General features: G+C 42.8%; 1 long non-coding RNA gene across 2 annotated transcripts; it reads left to right on the top strand.

Moving 5' to 3' along the window:
* The first annotated feature begins 5,660 nt into the window (after positions 1-5,660).
* Positions 5,661-12,329, top strand: LOC310799012. 2 transcript variants are annotated; one of them, XR_014553797.1, is made up of 7 exons: positions 5,661-5,836; positions 5,916-6,007; positions 6,216-6,293; positions 9,991-10,115; positions 10,290-10,393; positions 11,358-11,622; positions 11,817-12,329. It is a non-coding gene; the product is annotated as an uncharacterized lncRNA (long non-coding RNA). The 2 variants fall into 2 exon arrangements; XR_014553798.1 differs by having other exon boundaries at positions 9,991-10,119.
* The last annotated feature ends 201 nt before the right edge of the window (positions 12,330-12,530 follow it).

Here is a 12,530-nt window from a genome sequence, read left to right as displayed (position 1 = left end):
GAAAACTTTCCGCTCCATCCAGGCACAAAAAACAAAGAAAAAAACTGAATTTTCCTACAATACCCACAATGCATTTGATAGGAAAGGATTTTTCGGTGCCGGTTCAACCTAGACAGAACTACCCGCACCGGTCAGAAGGTGTTGACATATGTTAATACCTTTCCAGCGTGTCCAATTATTCCAGATATATGAAAAACCAATATGACAAGCAATTCTGATATTTAGAACATTATTTTATATAGAGAATATTGCATAAATTATGATACAGAGCAGGTCAAGTGATATAAATTACCCCTCAGAGATCTCCGGGTGGATTTCCAGTGGTCTTTCCTAACAGCTGATATGTAGCAGGTCAAGAAAGAGACATTTGAAAACCGACCAATTCATTCTCTTGTGGTGGGCTTTTAAAGTGCATTTCCTTGGTTCCTCCTCCATCTGGTGACACCCTTCACTGCTGGGCTGACATTGGTAGTTATGCGAGCTCCCCCTCTGTCACTCCTACTTGGCAGTCGTGTTTTCTCCTCCTCCGTGGTCCGCATCATGTGACGTGGCTCTTCCACAGGAGGTCACATGCACTAACCCTCACTTGAAATAGTCATCTATTAACTTCCCTATCTACCAAACAACTGTCAATACATTTGCTAATATTACCAGCTTGACATATTTTAATTCCTATTTTAACTCCTATAATTTGGGTCAGCTAATTTAGCTATTTTTCTCTATTTAAAAATCCTATAGCACTTTATCTATGGTTACTTTAGACTAGACAATCTAAACTACCTCCTGGATAGAATCAAATTCAACTATATTCAGTCTGAAGCTGGAACAATTTTCATACAGCTCAAACTTACTGCCTCTTGGTCTGTAACCACCCTAATAAGGATGTAACCAGAGTAAGAGCGTATTCCTCACTCGAACCAGAGAAAACCTCACCCTCATTTTAACTAGGATGAGGAAGCTCTTATCAATTAGCAATTAGCAATTATCAACTAATTTGACGACCACCTGCCAATTCGGTCGGCAGATGCAACCTTAATATCCTTACTATTTTGACTATACATTTATTTCCCAACCTAAAGTTGCAGCAGTAACAATAGGCTAATATTTATCTAAATATTATAGCCCTCCTTGTGTAGCAAGTAAGGCAAATTGAAGTTATTCAACACACAAAAATACAACATCAGACACCATTCCATTACTGTTCTAAACACACTCTATCATAAGAAGCCTGGCCATCTGAGATTCGAACCCGGGACCCTCCTCCCATGATGTGATGTGTCCTTGAGCATGTCCTCTCTTCTCTGGGGGAAAAGTCAGCGCATGGTAAAAACATCACTCATTAGCCTCCAAAATACATAGTGGTGTTTTTCCTCCTCTCCCATCAAGGTCGAACACGCTAACCAGTCGGCCAAGGAGACCGTCCCAAAGAGAACCTATGTAATGTTTTCCAGACCTGCACTAAACAGGGATTAACATGAAAGCTTGTCGCAAATAAAGCATTGTGCAACTTATCAGCTAGACCATTCGAACATTAACCTCTTCAGGGCCGCCTGTCCCCCTGCAGAGAGGGAGAAATGTTTATCTTCCAATTTGAAGTGAAGTTTCCTCACTTGCAGCTCACCCAATGACCTAGACGTGTATTTCAGAAACAGAACATTTAAAACATAATAAAAGATATATTTGAATGAGCAAACGATAACATCATCTCTGTAGTTGCCCTTCACTCCAGCAGGGCCTCCATGCTGAGGTATCCGCCCCCTGCTGAATCCAATCTGGACTTAATGAGGAAATGTTTGGTTATAAATTAGGAAAAATTGAGATCTTATCAGGAAACCAGGGATCTAAGGAGAGAAATCCTATCACATTTCGCCTCCCCCGCGTAAATTTCAGCAAATCACGATGCAGGATTGGCCCTGCGTCTTGAAACAACGATATACATGTCACTACGCGTCTACGTCTCAGCCGGCATGAAAGGTAAAATGACACGCGCGTTGCCTTCGGTGTCAAAGGGAGAAACACGCAAATGCTGCATCCGGTATCAATGGGTTAAGCAAAAAAGGCGCTGCTGACCTTTTTTGCACAACATATCAGTGTTTAAATCAAATTTCAACTTGCTGTCAAATATAGTGCCCAGGTATTTATAGTTAGTGACAAGGTCAACTGCCTGACCGTTGACGACACTACTCTGGGGAACAGGGGGGGACCTTCTGAAATCGATACAAATCTCCTTTGAGACATTGAGTTGGAGAAAAGCTTCCTCACACCAAAATAGAAAGTCGTCAATAACTTGGCCGTGGCCAACTTCATTGTCACCAAGCAGGCTGACGATGACCGAGTCATCAGCATACTTAACAATGAAACGGTTGGCGTGGCGACTACGACAGTCATTTGTGTACAAAATATACAAAAAGGCGGACAAAACTAGGGATGGGACTCGTAAATTTTTATTGATATTGATACCATTTTCGAGTCTGCTTAACGAACCGGGTCCTTATCGGGTCCACTATCAATACTTTTCTTTTGTATTATTTGGTGGAAAGACATGACGACATTTTTTTTTTTAAAGAACTGTTTTTTTATTGCTCAATAACTAAGTCTGTGACTGTTTTATTTCTGAACAGAAGGATTAGCGTCGCCTTCAATAAACAAAAACTGCTGATGATGTTGCTGTGCATTTAGTTGAAAAGGAATAGGGCCCACATGACATGACATGACATGCAAATAGTAAAAAAATATAAAATAATAGCAGCACAGACATCAGCACTCAGCAACACTTTCCAACTATAAAGAAAATAAATGTTATTCACAAATGTTTCCAGACTTTTTACAATGTGCTCTGTACTGATACTGAACCAGTGGAAACAATTAACACACACTGATTTTCATGCAAAATAATACACTTCTCAGACATAATTTTGTGTGTGTGGGGAGGGGTGAGATAGTTTGAGAGCACAATTTGCTGTAGCCTTGATTTTATCCCCAACTGTTGCAGCTGAAGGGTCCTGGCTTGTGTTAGTGTCCTCCTCAAGGTCTCAGACTGGGAGGAACTCCTCTGCTTCGGTAGTGTTTGCTGCTATAGCTGCCTCTTCCAAAAGGTCCCAGGTGGAGTCCCTGTTACTCTTGGCTTTGAACCTGGGGTCCATCGCAGTCGCCTCCTCCAGGAAGTTGTGGATGTTGTCCTGATGGTAGCGTCCAGAGAGGTCACCCCAAACCGCCTGTTTGATGCTAGACAGAAACAGAGTCTCCTTCCTGAACTGTGAAGTTGCTCTGCAGTTTCTCGAGTATTGGAAGGATCTCACCACAGGTGGAGCTCTTGTCACTCGATACACACAGTGTAGACTTGTACATGTCCACCATGACCTTGATGAAAGCTTCTGCTTTGGTGAAGTCATCATTCGTGATCCTATCCAGTTTATCCCGCTCCATCGGCTTTCGTAGCCATGGATCCAACACAGCAGCTTGGAGGGCCGGATACTGTTCGACGAACCTCTGAACCATGAGGAAGAGAGAGTTCCACCTGGTTTTGACGTCCAGTATCAAGGTGTGCGGAGGACAATTGGCAAGGGGCTGCTTGTCTTTCAGCACAATCTTGGCCATTGCAGATCGCTTCATCCACACGATGACTGCTCTTATTTTTGCTGCCTACCGGGTCACTGTGGCAATGCAATAGACTTTTTTGCGCAGCCAAGTTGAGGGTGTGGGCAAAGCATCCAAGTTTGAGGATGTCCAGCTTCCTCGCAGCGACATCCATGTTGGACGCATTGTCCACGGTCATCGCAACCGCCTTCTGCACAATTCCAGATTCTTCCAAGACGTCTCCAATCTCCACTGCTACTACTTCCCCCGTCTGCGCCTGGTAGACAGCTTTGGTCCGGAGGACCTTTTGGTCAAGTTTGCCTTGGCTGATGTAATGGGCGGTCACAGTTATGTAGTGGTCTTGCGCTATGCTAGTCCATCCATCACTTGTGATGGCTATCTTGCCCACATTTGCCAGCTCGGTTTTAACATTCTGTTTCTCCACATCATACCATGCAGGGATGAGGGTGTCGGACAGAAGACTCCTGGAGGGAGGGGTGTAACGTGGATTCAGGGCCTTGGTCATCTCCCTAAAACTTGGTGACTCAACTGTAACAAAGGGATGCAACCCCTTCACCACAAACTTTGAGACAGCCCTGTGACACTCGTCCACTTGAGCAGATGGCATTGTTGTTACCCTGGCACATTTAGCAGCCAGGTTGAAGGGAGTTTGGTGTACGGGGGGTGGAGCTCGAGCTGTGGACTCAGCTGCTGGGGTGAGCTGACCACCACCATCTAAAATGATAAATGAATTAAGATAAGCGAATGTTAACACATATTTGGGACTATCATTAATTATTACATCATTAGGCCCTCCAAATGTTTTTCTATGAGACAGAAGCATAGACTGAACATATGACAGAAGACAAATTAGTGACACTTTTTTTTATACAAGTATGATGAGTGGGTGGGCCCCATTCAAATTATTATGAAATTAATGGTTGTATTTTAATTTAAATATTTGCTTTGATTGAAACAATAATCTTGGCATTAGTATTTTTTTATAGCCTATAACTATGGAAGCGTATGGGCCCAACAATTATATATGAAATACCACAATGATATAAATAAATAACTCAATGATATAAATATAACATGCAATGAAATAAATCAAAAACACAATGAAATAAATAAAAACCCAATTAAATAAATAAAAACACGATGAAATAAATAGAAATCCCAATTAAATAAATAAAAACACAATTAAATAAATAAATGCATTTATTTATTTCATTGGGTTTTGTATTTCATTGCATTTTTATTTATTTCATTGCGACTTGTCATTGCCTCTTTTATTGATTTCTTGATGACTTTTCATGACCACTTTTATCTATTTCATGATGACTTTTCAAGTACATTGGTCCAAAAATTAAATCATAAATAAATAATTAAATAAATAAAAACGCCAATGAAATAAATAAAAACGCCATGAAATAAATGAAAAACACAATGAAACAAATAAAAACGGCAATTAAATAAATAAATGTATTTATTTATTTAATTGCCGTTTTTATTTATTTCATTGTGTTTTTTATTTATTTCATGGCGTTTTTTATTTATTTAATTGCGTATTTAATTTTTGGACCAATACATCGCCATCTGTCAATCAACACGAACGGGGCGGGACCATAAGGCGGGACCTATTCGCTGATTGGGTAATCCTCTGCTCTTGGACTCTGTTACTTTGGTCTGTCTCCTGATCTGTCTGCCCAAAGCCCACTCCGCCATGTTTACATGCCAGTGAATCGTCACAAGAGTTTTTAGTGGGTGATAAAGTCTTATCGATTATTAATTAAGTAAAAGTAGACTTGAATGAGTTTAGGGATGCAATGTTGGAAGGATCGTCGGCGGGAGTCAGCTGACACAGCTGACATCAACAGGTAATGTTAAGTTGCTGTTTTTAACGTTACTGAGACAGTATAGCCAGCTACTTAAGGTTAGCCTTGTAAAGATTGTAAACGGCATTGACCAAGCTATGATGAGACAACACAACACAAATCTACAAGGATCTTGTCAAGAGAGAACATAATATAAGTGTCATAAAGCGATCTTGGTCTGCAGGACATGGGTGCTAGTGTAAGGCGCCGCAGGGCGTGTTTTACTGGAACGACGTCAGCAGCACATTCGACGGCGCTACGTCAGCACGTATAGGCTGCGCAGGCAGGAAGTGCATATAACAGCCCCTGGGCTGTTGCGATAGCCTGCGGTCTCAGGGTCTCAGCTCAAACGGTGGCGCGAGCCCGTGCTTTACAACAAAAACGTGAGTAGTTATCGTTGCTGTACATGCAATGTTAAGTCGTGCAATTCGTGCAACTCATGTGTGTTTTCAATGTGTACAGTGGGCGCACTTACTGCTGCCACCGAGGACGCCTGGAAGTCTGTTTGATCGAGCTACCGGCGTCGGGTTATAGTTGGCTGGGTGCCTCGAGATGTAAGTAGCTTTGGTTTGTTTGTTTTGTTCATTTTGTTGCGGGTGCACTGTAATGTTGGGTTGTATATTGTGTGCCTTGAAGCTACGTGTGTGTGGCATCCCGGACACACGCGCGCACACACACACACACACACACACACACACACACACACACACACATCAATGCAGGAGTATTGTTTGATGTATCTTTATTGTGTTTGTGTATTAGGCTGCTGTCAGATCATTGAGGTGAGGCCCTCAAGGTTTCTCCTGTGGACGTCCCGAGTATTTGCAGAGGCAATGCCTGGTACGTTCTGGCCACAGTAGGATTATTTGTAAATACTGTGAGGGGAATGCAATGGTGATATTAATGGAGTCTGTTTTCTTGTGTTTTCTTGTGTGTGCAGGACTACTACTATGTCACTGTTTTAGGACTGTCAATTATTAAACTAGTGTTTTATTGTTGATTTGCCAACTTCACTGAGAATAACCTGTAAAGTAAATAAATTAGATGTGGATGTGAAAGAGCAACTACTCGTGTCTTCCTTTATGGGAAACAACTTTGACCAGTGTTACACTAGTACCGGCATCACAGTTTTAAGTGAACATTATTACTAGCTACAGTTATTGTATTGTCATAACGTTGAAGGCAGAATATGCAGCATAGTCTTAAAAACACAATAACAAAGTAGGCTATGTTGCTCATAGAAACGATAATTCTCAATAATCACACGCTTATTTATCTAGGAACGCACAAAAAGGTGTGGACCAAAGCAACTCAGCAGGCAACTATAATGACAAAGCGAAAAATGAGCTGCTTAGAGTTTAAAGGTAAATAAATTTAATAAGAAGTAATTTGTACCTGCGTACTTCACAGTTAACAAACAGTGTACATCTTCATATAGGTGATACGGGCAAGACACAAAACGCAACGCGTTTCAACCGTTGGTTTTCATCAGGCTGTATGGGAGGGCGTCGGCCACCGCACCAGGTTAAATAGAGAACATAGCCTACGTGGCACAGGTAGTGTGGAGTGACGTGAAAGGGGCAGAGCCCTGACGTCAGAGGAAATGGTCTGCTCTACTAGGATAGACAGAACTAGCAGAGATCCATACATAATGATATATTACAAAAATAATGCAAAAATAGGCTACATGTCACATCAATAATGCTGTAGGGAAATTACAGGTCCTATCATGTTGATGTTAATGCAAAACATATCAGCAAAATCACGCGAGGATATGGTGTAAGAATCACACAGAGCAATGCATATAGGCTAATGAAAGGAAAATATAAATATAACATATCATGTTGATGTTAATGCAAAACATATCAGCAAAATCACGCGAGGATATGGTGTGAGAATCACACAGAGCAATGCATATAATTAATGGAAAATATATAAATATAACATAACAGTAGGCATTCCAGTACTACAGACTTCAAGATCTAACTAAATAAAGCATGCAAGGTCCAGCTCCTCATTAAGTCCGTTAGGAGCGGAGGTATCCAGCCTGTGGATCCAGTGCGCTTCACGCTGGAGAAGCGTCCTGTCTAGGTCGCCACCCCTCGGGTGGGGTTTGACCATGTCTATGGCCGAGAAGCGGAGGTCTGAGACACTATGGTCGTGTCGAATAAAGTGATCAACGATAGGGGCCTTGGTGTCCTGACGCCGGAGCGCGCTCTTGTGCTCCGTGATCCGTGTTCGTAACGGACGCAAGGTCTTCCCGATGTACCAGAGCGGGCAGGGGCAAGAAATGGCATACACCACTCCCTGCGAGGCGCAGGTGGTGAGGTGTTTGAGATGGACGGTGTGTCCGTTGGGGAAAGTGAGTGTTTTAGCCTTGGTGGTCTGTGGGCAGCAAGCGCAGTGTCCGCACGGGAAATGACCTATAGGGGGAGGACGGGAGTCGATCGTGGTTTGTGTTATTATGTTGGGGGTGACAAGCGTCTTGACTAGACACTCCCTAATGTTCTGATTTCGGGAGAAGGCGATCCTGGGGGGTGTGGCGAAGACATCATGGACCTGTAGCACTCTCCAGAATTTGAGCAGGCTCCGCTTGATTCTATTGGCCAAGGGGGAGTACTGCAGGGTCGCTGTCACCCTAGGCGAGGGGGGGTCTGATGTTCTGGGCTGGAGCAGGATGTCACGGTGGGAGTGTAGTGCGCGTTTATACGCATGAGAGATGGGTCTCCGCCCGTATCCACGCTCCTGAAACCTCAATTTCATCTGTGTGGCTTTATTCAGGAAGTCACATTTGTCGCTGCATAATCTCCGGAGACGCATGAATTGGCCTGTGGGGAGGTTATCTTTTAGATGTGAGGGGTGGTAACTGGAGGCATGGAGCAGGGTATTTCTGTCCGTGGGTTTTCGATAGATGGATGAATGTAGTTTGTTGTGCTGTTTGTATACAGTGACGTCCAGGAAATTGATTCGATCTGGGTGGTGATCAATGGTAAACCGGAGGTGTGGATTCCAGGTGTTGAGGAGTGTATGGAACTCCAACAGGGTGGTGGATGGGCCGGACCAGATCATGAACACATCATCTATATATCTGCGCCACAGGGTGATGGATGAGATGAAGGGGTTAACGCTGGGGTTGTAGACGAAGTCTCTTTCAAAGGCACCCACGTACAGGTTGGCAATACTGGGAGCCGCGGCACACCCCATAGCAACACCAGAGGTCTGTAGATAGAAGTCTCCGTTGAACAAGAAATAATTGTTACGTAGACTAATATCAGCCAGTGTGGATATGAAATCATTGGGGGGGTGAGTGGATATTCTACCTGTCAGTGTGTCATTGATGGTATCTACTGCCCCCTGCTGTGGGATGTTGGTATACAGGGATTCAATGTCCATGGTGACAAGTAAGACAGATGGCACATCAATGTCAATTTGCTCAATGATCCGTAAAAAATCAGATGTGTCCCGGATATAAGCTGGTACATCGGGAAGACCTTGCGTCCGTTACGAACACGGATCACGGAGCACAAGAGCGCGCTCCGGCGTCAGGACACCAAGGCCCCTATCGTTGATCACTTTATTCGACACGACCATAGTGTCTCAGACCTCCGCTTCTGGGCCATAGACATGGTCAAACCCCACCCGAGGGGTGGCGACCTAGACAGGACGCTTCTCCAGCGTGAAGCGCACTGGATCCACAGGCTGGATACCTCCGCTCCTAACGGACTTAATGAGGAGCTGGACCTTGCATGCTTTATTTAGTTAGATCTTGAAGTCTGTAGTACTGGAATGCCTACTGTTATGTTATATTTATATATTTTCCATTCATTATATGCATTGCTCTGTGTGATTCTCACACCATATCCTCGCGTGATTTTGCTGATATGTTTTGCATTAACATCAACATGATATGTTATATTTATATTTTCCTTTCATTAGCCTATATGCATTGCTCTGTGTGATTCTTACACCATATCCTCGCGTGATTTTGCTGATATGTTTTGCATTAACATCAACATGATAGGACCTGTAATTTCCCTACAGCATTATTGATGTGACATGTAGCCTATTTTTGCATTATTTTTGTAATATATCATTATGTATGGATCTCTGCTAGTTCTGTCTATCCTAGTAGAGCAGACCATTTCCTCTGACGTCAGGGCTCTGCCCCTTTCACGTCACTCCACACTACCTGTGCCACGTAGGCTATGTTCTCTATTTAACCTGGTGCGGTAGCCGACGCCCTCCCATACAGCCTGATGAAAACCAACGGTTGAAACGCGTTGCGTTTTGTGTCTTGCCCGTATCACCTATATGAAGATGTACACTGTTTGTTAACTGTGAAGTACGCAGGTACAAATTACTTCTTATTAAATTTATTTACCTTTAAACTCTAAGCAGCTCATTTTTCGCTTTGAGCTTATTTATCTACAAAGACCCTGCCTGGCTCTGCCTGTATTTTCAATTGTGTTGGTTGTCTTGATTCATGTAACTTTTCAGTTCAAAATGACTGACACATTTCTCTCCCTCTTGTTTACAGCTTAATGACACAATGATGGAGTCAGCATTTCATCAATTGTGACCACAGCCATGGAGGATGTTGCTGTCAGACCTCAATCACACAGCCAGGGAGAAGATGGACTGGACCTAGGCTGCACAGATACTGTAGGTCAGCTGTCACTTCCCTAACCTCTTAATCCTCCCATCACCTCTCATCTATGGCCACTTTGTCTACTCTAGAATAATTTCACAATAACCAGTTACCATTATATCCTGATATGATTATGTCAGTACTCTGTTTAACTGGGATTGTGGGTACATGTGTTCATTTTCCTTCAGGTGTGGACTTCACCAAGCAGAAATGGCCCAGCAGTCCCCAGTATCTGCATGACTTGTCTTCATCGGCATGGTCTCAGCCCTGCTGCATGCAACAACTGACATGGGTCCGTAAAATAAGTTATACACCTTCAATAGCTACAATATTTTTACAGGAGATGCATGAGGCTTTGATCCACGTCCCACCGTCAAAAAACGCATTTGACGCCGATCGACGTCATTGGCACTCCACGTTACTATTTGATTTGACGCCGATCGACGTCATTGGCACTCCACGTTACTATTTGATTTGACGCCGATCGACGTCATTGGCACTCAATGAGTTAAACATACATTTACAAACAAGACAATCAAATAAGCAAAAATAATACAACACAAAATAAAATAGAGACCAACACAAAAGAGGCTACTGTTCTTACATAAGTTACATAAATTACCAGCCAGAAAGAAGCTATTGGTTTACATTTAAGAAGTAGCATCTCAGTCTAATTTACATGAATGACCAACCTGACAAGAATACTGGGATTTATGACATGTCAGTGGGATTTATGACATCACAGTGGGAGAGACAGAGAAACGGATAGAGCCCTAGCTCCATCCATTTATATACTGACTGATACCCAAGGTTTCCGCACATAATGTTTATGCCCTATTTGCACATTTATATATATTTCTTTCCTCTCTCCCTTTATTGTGTTACGCTGATGTTGTTGTACAGTATTTTTTGAGAACATTACATTACATCATTTGGCAGACGCTTTTATCCAAAGCGACTTACATTAACACATTTTTGTCAGCAATAGAGCAATCAACTATGCAACACAGTCTATGACACCTACAACCTCTGAAGGAACAGTGGTACAAGTTTAGTTTAGTTTATTTTATTTTTTTAAGAAAGAGAAAGAAGTTAGATCAAGAAGGGCCCAGATGGAGCCTGAAAAGGTGTGTCTTTAGTCCCCACATACCCCACATTGCATTTAGCTGCTTTTACCTGTATGAGTAGTGACAAATAAACATTGATTTATTTTTATTCATTCTTAAAAGTTATTTTTCTTTTCTTCTTTTTTGTAGAATCGAGCGTCTCTGGCGAGATGTATACATACAAGTCGTGGACCTGTTCCACTCACTCTTCCATGCAATGGAAGCATCGGGGATGTTGGTGCCAGACAATGAAATCCATGTGTATGCTCTACACTGGGTGTTTCTGCCTTTGCTTCAGAGTCACCTTGGCAGGTTCCAAGAAGCCTGGAACTTCCATAGTCTGAGAACTGAAAATAACCAGTCACCCTACCAGCTGTGGCTACGGGTCGGAGATTCTGCTGGAGATCCCCAGGCAGTAAGTAGGATTAAACTAAAGCTAGCCCCAGATGTAGTGGTTGCCTACATTATTTTGGATGTAAACAGGCTGATGATGCTAAAGTGTGTCATGGTGGCTACATGGCTCCAGTGTGTTTGTTAACAGGAAGCAACTACCGTACATGCATTCAGTTGTAGGGTAATATGCAATAATTAATTCTGACATTTTGTTAGGTTGATGCACTTTATGGTGCAACCATGGATGGTCGAGAGCTGGTAGACAGGGATGATGGAGTCCAAATCCCCGAAATCCAGTTACCCCATGACCTGACCCCAGAGGAGCTTGCAAGACTGCCCACCCGAGACGTTCCCCTGAGCGAAGCAGTTACTGTTTACAGTTCAACAGTAGAGGAGCTGGAAAACATGTTTTCTTAAGATGTAATAAACACTTGAAACCTAAATAATTCTTAATCCTTTTATTGCTTAAATATAAGTTAAGCAGTCATTTTGATGTAAATGTTCAGTTTAATTTAACCTGCTTGAGTGCAAGATATGAATGACGGAACTACAGGGGAAGTCCTAGAAATGCACTGGATGTACATGTGTGCTTTATGTTGGCAGTGAGGAGAGGACGGGAGGACAAAATACCATGTGCCATTTTTTATGTTTGGGTTAATCAGTGTGTGAGTGTGCCATAGTAACGTTTATGCACAGTTCCCATTTCAGCACATTGTTTTCAATGTCATTCCTTCATATACAAAGGGTTCCAATGTCAAAATGGGACAATGTGTAACAAAGGGGACTTGGTATGTGGATGAGAGGGAAAGTCACCCCCCCCCCCCTGCAAAAAAACATCTCTTGCACACATTGCTACTGTGCCATTGTTTGAGCTGCTCCATGTCAGTTGTTGCATGCAGCAGGGCTGAGACCATGGCGATGAAGACAAGT

The sequence above is a fragment of the Poromitra crassiceps genome (genome assembly GCF_964638095.1).
Source record: "Poromitra crassiceps genome assembly, chromosome: 27".
Lineage (NCBI taxonomy): Eukaryota > Metazoa > Chordata > Actinopteri > Beryciformes > Melamphaidae > Poromitra > Poromitra crassiceps.
This window is presented reverse-complemented; position numbering and strand designations above follow the sequence as displayed.